The sequence below is a fragment of the Cupressus sempervirens genome, chromosome 6 (assembly GCF_028749045.1).
Source record: "Cupressus sempervirens isolate cs-2001-9-10 chromosome 6, ASM2874904v1, whole genome shotgun sequence".
Lineage (NCBI taxonomy): Eukaryota > Viridiplantae > Streptophyta > Pinopsida > Cupressales > Cupressaceae > Cupressus > Cupressus sempervirens.
In genome coordinates, this window is record NC_143123.1 from 317,138,854 (window position 1) to 317,147,053 (window position 8,200).

The window sequence follows — 8,200 nt, forward strand, 5'->3', positions numbered from 1 at the left end:
TATGAAAACATTTAGTAGCATATTTAGTAGTATATTCAATTATAATAGGTTATGTATAGCATTAGGAGTTCCAAAGCTAGACGAATCGAAGTCATTTTCATTCGAATCTTTCATTATATCAAGTATTGTAAGGAGTATACTAGAATTTGGGCCTTTCTCAGATCATTTAGCTTATAATATCTATGTAGTCAAGTGCCTACATTTAGGTACAAGCATTGCTCTTCCACTTATGATTTTAAGTATTGCCTTAAATTTTGATGTAACATCACCAAGGTCATGCATCAAACATGGAATTGTAGTGTTAGATTGTACATCCACCCTTTGACCATGTAATTACACAAAATAAATGCTTATTTTTTAAGGCAAGAACATATGAAAAAAATAGATTATAAATTATTTTTCATTTCAAAATAAAATGGTGACAACTAAACCCACATGACACTACGCACAAATAAGGCACAAAAGAGTTTATGTTTAGAAGTAATAGTAGCCTAAAGGAAGTAAGTGAAAACATATTAACACTAAAACAATAATTACTTATATAGCAAAATTAAAAATAGATGATGTTTCATCACTTGGGCCACTTCATAAGAGCCATAAGATGCATGATTTAGGCCAGCTCATAAATTAAAAACCATTAAAGAAAGAGTAAGTGTTGGTGTAAATAAGTATTTACTATTTACACTTCACTTAAGTTTACTTAGGCTATTGCATATTCATATTAGTTGTCATATAGGAACCTAGGAGTTTGCATATTCATATGATTTTTCATGTAGACACCTAGGATTTTTCATATTCATATGATTTGTCATGGAAACAACACAGTAGTTTGCACTCCAATTGAGCACATGTTGTCTACTACATATCTTTATAAGATAAACCTTTGCATTCTTATCCTCTCATTGTTGCACATACATTCATGCAAAATGGATGATAATCCACTCTTGGTGGACACGTGCTTGGTTGTTATGCTTATCTCTTTGTTGACTCCTAGTCATATCAATTGCCTTTATATAAAAGGTACTTCTATAATGTATTCATCCAATTATTTGATATACAATCATTTGATCATCATTTGTCTCTCTTGTGCTATCTACTAAGCTTCTTGAACTTAGCATTGGATTGTTTCCTTAGGCAAATTCTTACATGGTATTAGAGCCATAGGAGTTTCATTGCATAGCCATTGGGGAGATTTGTTTTTTGTAGATCAAGGTTGGAGCTTGGTGGTGTAAATCAAATGTTGGCATCACATTCAAAAGGTCAAAAAATCCCCAAAATTGACGTTTTTTCATCAAAATTGGACATCTGAGGTGAAATCTAGAGTCATTTATTTTTTGAAGGTGTGATGATGATGATTTAGGAAAAATAATTACATAGGTGATTTTGAAATAGTGATATCTCCCTCATACAGACTCCTTTTTTTGAGCAATTTTTTTTGTTTTGGGGTAGAATTTTGTGATCTACACATTGGCACAGGTTGTTTGAGATCTCTATTCTTGATTTTTTCTAAAAATTTCCAATACCAATGGGCTCATATGGACAAATATTTAGGTTCTATTTTATTGAAAGTGCATAATTTTTTGTCTACTTTTCAGATCTAGTATCAGTTTGGAGTAATTTGAGTGGACATAGTACTTTCAATATTTGGTCATTTTTGGCCTATTTTGGAACTTTTAATTAATTAGATCCTTGAGAGGTCTTGTGTCTTATCTTTTTGAGTCATATATAGCTTCATATTTTCAGTTGTAAACATCAAATTAGAAGTCCACTTTGGTTCATTTTGAAAAGTGACAATTATACATGCACTTAGTATATAGTGCCAAAAATATATTTAGGGAGATTTGCATTGATTAGTACATCATGAATGAGGAAGATTTAATTACCTTGACAACAAAAAACTATAAGAAATGGAGTGAATTAGTTCTCACTTATCTTAGTGAGCATAATGCATTTCCATATGTGAAAGGACTTTCATACAATGGTGACACTATTACGATCATTTGTCATGCACTCTTTCTACATATGGATATAGAGGTTATGGATTCACTTGATGACATGAAGTCAACTAATTTTTATGATATTTGGATCTATCTTTGGGAGATGTATAAAGATCCACATGTTCCTCCATTCCAAGAAGATCTTTTACCTCTAATTATAGCTACTAATTCTCCTATTGATATTGCATCTATTGTTTCTCTTGATGATGCTTGTCTTCACATAGCCATGGATTCAAATGATTCAATACAACAAGATATTCATTGTCTTCTAGGCTCAATTCTTTGGGATGACTTCTTGATAGACATTGTAGGTTTGTTTGTGGAGTCCTACATTGAGGATATGAGAGACACTATTGATGATATACATCTTCTCTTTATTGAGGATGATTCTTCTTCAATTGTTGCTAGGGAACACTCTAAGTCTCATGATTCTCCACTTGATCTTTCTTTCTAGTTTGATGTGATTGTGAATACTTTCTTACAACATTTACAGGAGGTTCCTTTCACTTCAAAGAATACATTTGAGTCTTTGGACATTGCTTTACATGAATCTCAAACTTTACTTGAGATGTCAAATTGCATGGTTGATCATGCTCATGTGTTGCAAATTCCTATGTAGTTTCCTAAGATAGATTACATTCGAAGAGTTCTTCCTATTGATTGGGGAGGATTATTTTGTACACCCATGACACAATTTCTTCCTCAAGGGAGAAATATCATTCAGTTTTCATGCTGCAACTTCTACATTGATCTAGGAGCATATTTCATGGGTATAAATTCTACATTGGGGTGGGGGGGTGGGGGGGCTTCTTTGTTTCTCTTCCTACTTCTTTTGAGGAGGCATCTTGGTCTTTGAAGTTTGATCCACATTCCTATATAGAGAAATTGCCATTTTTTCCTTATCTATCACCATCTTCTATTAGACTTGATCTTGATTGGTTTGTGACATCTTCATTATTCAAGGACATGGTGACACATCTTTAGATTTTAGAGATAACATACTTCATATGGATTGCCCTTCTATCTTCCTATCCACAATGGGAAGCCTTCTTGCATTTTTATTTGGTGTATATTCTTCCTAAAGGGAGAAATGTTATTTGTAGGCATTGGATTCTCTTTTCTCTTCAAGAACTCATCATTCTTGTAGGAGATCATTCACCATGGGGGAAATTTCATTTCTTCTCATTTCATTCTTATGGAGGTATTCTCTATTGTATATACATGATGTATGTTATAATAGGGGGGTCTTGATTACTCCATCAATGCATGCATCTTACTTTATTTTTTCTTCTCTCTTTTTGGGGGAGGGTTTTTCCAATGTGGTTTTCCCTGTTTCTCCATTTTATGATAGATTGCATTGCATATCATTTGCACTTGCATATTGTACATGGGTACCTAACATGGCTTAGTTGCTAGGACCCATCTTGCATTATTATCTAGCTTTTGTGAGCTTAAGTACATTTCCTTAAGTTACACTTAAGGGCGGTGTTGGTGTAAATAAGTATTTACTATTTACACTTTACTTAAGTTTACTTAGGATAATTTATATTCATATTATTTGTCATGTAGGCACTTAGGAGTTTTCATATTCATATGAGTTGTCATGTAGACACCTAGGAATTTGCATATTCATATGAGTTGTCATGTAGACAAAACAGTAGTTTGTACTCCAATTGAGCACATTTTGTCTACTACATCTCTTTACAGGATACACCTTTGCATTCTTATCCTCTCATTGTTTCACATCAATTCATGCACAATGGAGTATAATCCACTCTCGGTGGACATGTGCTTGGTTGTTATGCTTATCTCTTTGCTGATTCCTAGTCATCTTTGTTGCCTTTATATACAAGATACTTCTATAATGTATTCATCCAATTATTTGATATAAAATCATTTGATATCCATTCTCATTTGATCATCATTTGTCTCTCTTGTGCTTTCTACTAAGCTTCTTGATCTTGGTGTTGAATTATTGCCTTAGGAAAATTCTTACATGGTATTAGAGCTATACCAAATTCTTATAGTAAGTATACTTGTTTTGTAATAATGTTAGTAATTTATCTCATCTCCCTTGTGAAGTACTAAAAAAAATGAACTAAAGGCATCATAAAAGGGTCTATAAAACATTTATACCCCTCAGCAAGCATCTTTACAATAAAAAGTGTTAAACTTATGATTGAATTAGTTGAACTTGTCTCAAGTGATATTTGAGGTATAGTAGCTACTAAAAGATGTTTCTTTATCAATTCTTCAACCTTGTAATGATATCTTAATATCCTATTTTGTATTCATGACATCTATGGAAAATGCAGCAAACACGATTTTTAATAGTCTAAAAAATGACTTCTGTATACCTAATAGCTTTTTGTTAAAACAAAGCTTGAGTAATTGTAAAATAATAGTAAAAGATAACTATAAGTAGATAACATTCAAAATTAAGGTTTGATGTATAGAAAGTCTATAGTTTCAAAATATTTGATTCGTTTGCACATAGTTGAGTAATCTGTGACACATTTTTTTGAATGAATAGATGCGGTTCCTTTTATAACAACTTATTCATAACATCAAGGCTCTATGCTGAATATATTGAGGGATCTTTACTTTTCCTCGAAGGCTATAAGCTGTTGAGTAATTTTTCCAAATAATTGTAATTTATATTAGCAATAGGTTAGGGTTCTAATGCCTAAGATAGGAGTTATATTTTGTAGCCATTTCTTTGTCCTTAGGCTCTTTTACCAGTACAACTTGCATGGTATTACACAAAATATCATTTAGATGCCATAGCTAGTGGTTATCTAGGAAATATGTTTACAACACTCAATTTTTTCCAAAAGATATGTGGCATGAATATTTTCAAATTTAACATAATACTACACTCTTGATTCCATCTCACAAATTTTTGAGAGTAATACTCTACACAAGCATAACCATAGTATTTCAAAGTTTGTACAAATCACATTTAATTCAACTATACAAGACTATAACATACTAACCATTGCCACTATAGAAATGCATTATAAAAAAAGAAAGCATGGCCATGTGCTTTGGGGGCTATAGTTCCATTTATAGAAAATAAAATTAGTAAAGAAAATAGGCATACAATCATCTATAACATATTTATTTAAAATCAACCAAACATACTGAGGAAGGAATAATGAGAAAACCTCAATCATGTAAAATCCTTTAAGAACATGTAGCTCATATAAGTTCTAAACAAGAAGACATATAACATATCAAATAGAACCCCTAATTCAGTTTTATCATGTCTTAAAGAGTTTAGAAAATACTTGACAAGCCTCTTGGTATCTTTGACCTGCCTTACTTGAACACGATCTGTTATGAAGGTTGTACAACTTAGTCTACATATCAAACATAGACTTATAGTATTCATGTGCATGTTGTATGTTTTCATGTCTTCTATTATTTGAATTATATAGTATTCATGTCCTTGTTGTATATATTCATGTCGACTTTTTTGTATATATTCATGTCAACTATTATTTACTTTCAATTCTATAGTATTTATGTGCCTTCTATATATACTCATACTTTGTTGTTCTTTGTTTCTCAAGGAAGCTACAACTTTTGTCTTAATGTTGTAGTCCCATGAATATCTTCTAGATGGAGCTTGCATGGCTTAAATTTTCCATGTGTCATGATACAAGTTGTCCTTTGGTTTATAAAAATTTTCCCTTTTCATAATGGGATCCTCTCATAGATGAACACTAAAATGTGAAATTCAATCAGCTGACCTTGGAATTAACTCCAACCTAATGTTAAATAACAGAAAAAATATTGTTTATCAATTTTCAATGTTTATAGAAGGAAAAAATTCAAGAGACTTCAAAATGTTGATTAATCTTTCTATTACAAGAGACATGGTTGCTCAATTTTAGCATGTTAATATGATCAAATCACCTCAATTTAAATTTTCCAAATTTAATTTATTTCTTTTGTTAATAACTACTTACTTGTGATGCCTATATGCTAGTCAACATTGCAACACCAAACAAAAGGAGAAAGTCCATGATTAAAAATGCTAATGCACCAGGATACTATGTTGCTAAATGGTTCATCCATGGCCTGAAGGAGGAAGGAGAACTTTGACCTATCACTAGTTTTATGTTTCCAAATAAATATTATAATTTCAAATTGTCTAAACCTTAAACATGATTAACAATAAAAGTAAATTAGTAAATCGTTCTTATTTTATTTGGTAGTGAAGAAGACATACATTGAAAAGTGACAATGCCACTAATCAGCATTGCAGAAGTTTCCATAAACAAAAACAAGAAATTGTCCCATTTATTGTTTTGTGCCATAAGAACAATAACCAACTCAAATATCACTTCTTGTTTAAAGATAAATCTCCAATACATGAAAAAATATACTAAGTTCTAAAGGCGATAATGATTTTCAAATATCACAATCAAATGAATCTCACCTTACTAACACAGTTGGATATCCAAGGGCAATGATGATCAAATTCCTCAATACAATGGTTGCAAATAGAAAATGCTTAGAACACATAGGTCTGACTATCTAAATATTGGAAAATAAAGTTATTGATGAGAATAGAAAAGAAAATAAATAAATAATAAAGACATAATTAAATTAAAGATGAAGGAACCCACAAATTTGAACAAACTTAAATCTATGTAGGAATTTGTATGAAAGGATATAAAATAAAGCACCTTGCAAGTTGGGCACAACTATGACCAACACCCTACCAATTGAGCAGGATTGTTTGCCTTAAGATTCAACAAAGATTCTTGCCCCATGAGTACCAATAAAAAATCTCAAGAAAACACTTGAAAATTAATATCTGAACACTCTTTTGATTGAAAAGGAAAATGAATCAGAAAAGAAGTTACTAAGTTATGTGCTTCAAATCATTTGTATGAGACTTATTTTCACAAAATAAATGAAGCAAATGAACCCAAAAACATATCATTACTGATCTATTTAGAAACAAGTGTTTCATCTCTACATTAGAGACTTCAAATGATAAAGGAGAAACAAAGCAACAATATCAAGAAAGATTGCAAGATAGTGCAAGGCTCCATATAGATCCACAAAAAATGAAATCAGATAGTACTAAATCAAATAATATTATGATTTCTCACACCATGGATGATGAAATCTCTACTTTCCTATCTATCTTTGGACACTCCTATATTATAGAATTTTGAATATGCCTAGCATTATCCACTTAGGTATGCTCAGCCTAAGACATACTCCTATGGATGTTATTACATTGTCCATTTAATTTGTGTGGCAAATGATGTTACCAATAGAGTATTCTAGAATCTATCTAAGAAAATAATAATCAATGGTTAACTTAATGGAAAGTTTATGGTCTATAGATATGTTCCACAAGCTCCTAAATTTCTTTTTTAGTGAGAGACATCTACAATGGAAACCTAATAAAGGTAAAATTCTCCTTCCTCTATTCAATGAGAACTTGACCTGACATGAACACGTTGACCTAGAAAATAAGGATAAGGCCCCTCTTCTAGAAAATCCTAGAAAATTGGGATAAGGTACTCACAATCTACCTTCCTTATCTTGAACTTTACATTATCACTAAAAATGACTATTACATCTTGATTCAACCCCTCAACCATGCCAAACTAGGGCCCATATATAACATTATCTCTCATTGCAAAGGCATATACTCTGACAAGTTTTTTTTATCAACATTTCTTGTGATTTCTTCACTAGGTGGATGGGGTAAAAAATTACATGTGACTACATATGGGTTTATATGAGATTCAAAAAGTGGTAAATTAATAGTGAATTCACAAGGACATAATTACAAAAGTATGTTGACAGTCTTAGGTCTAGAAGAATAATTGGATGGGATCAAAGAGAGTATTAAGAACTTTGGGTGAAATAAGATCAGACTATTGCTTGTGATTAATGATAGGGAAGTATGAGTTGGATTGAGTCCAAAAATAATAATGACTAGGAAAATAATCCTAGTTTTATTGAGAATATTAGGATTGTGTCAGAGGACACTTTATGAAGAATGCTAGCATCAAAACTTGTAGTTTGTGCAAGTTTTGTCAAATCTATATGTAAGTCTTTCATAGTGTTGAAAAGCACTAGAACAACAGTCATCAAAATCACTTCTCTTCCTAATTATAGATTCCTAAATAGCATACACAATTTAAAGTTTAAACCAAAAGCTTGCATTG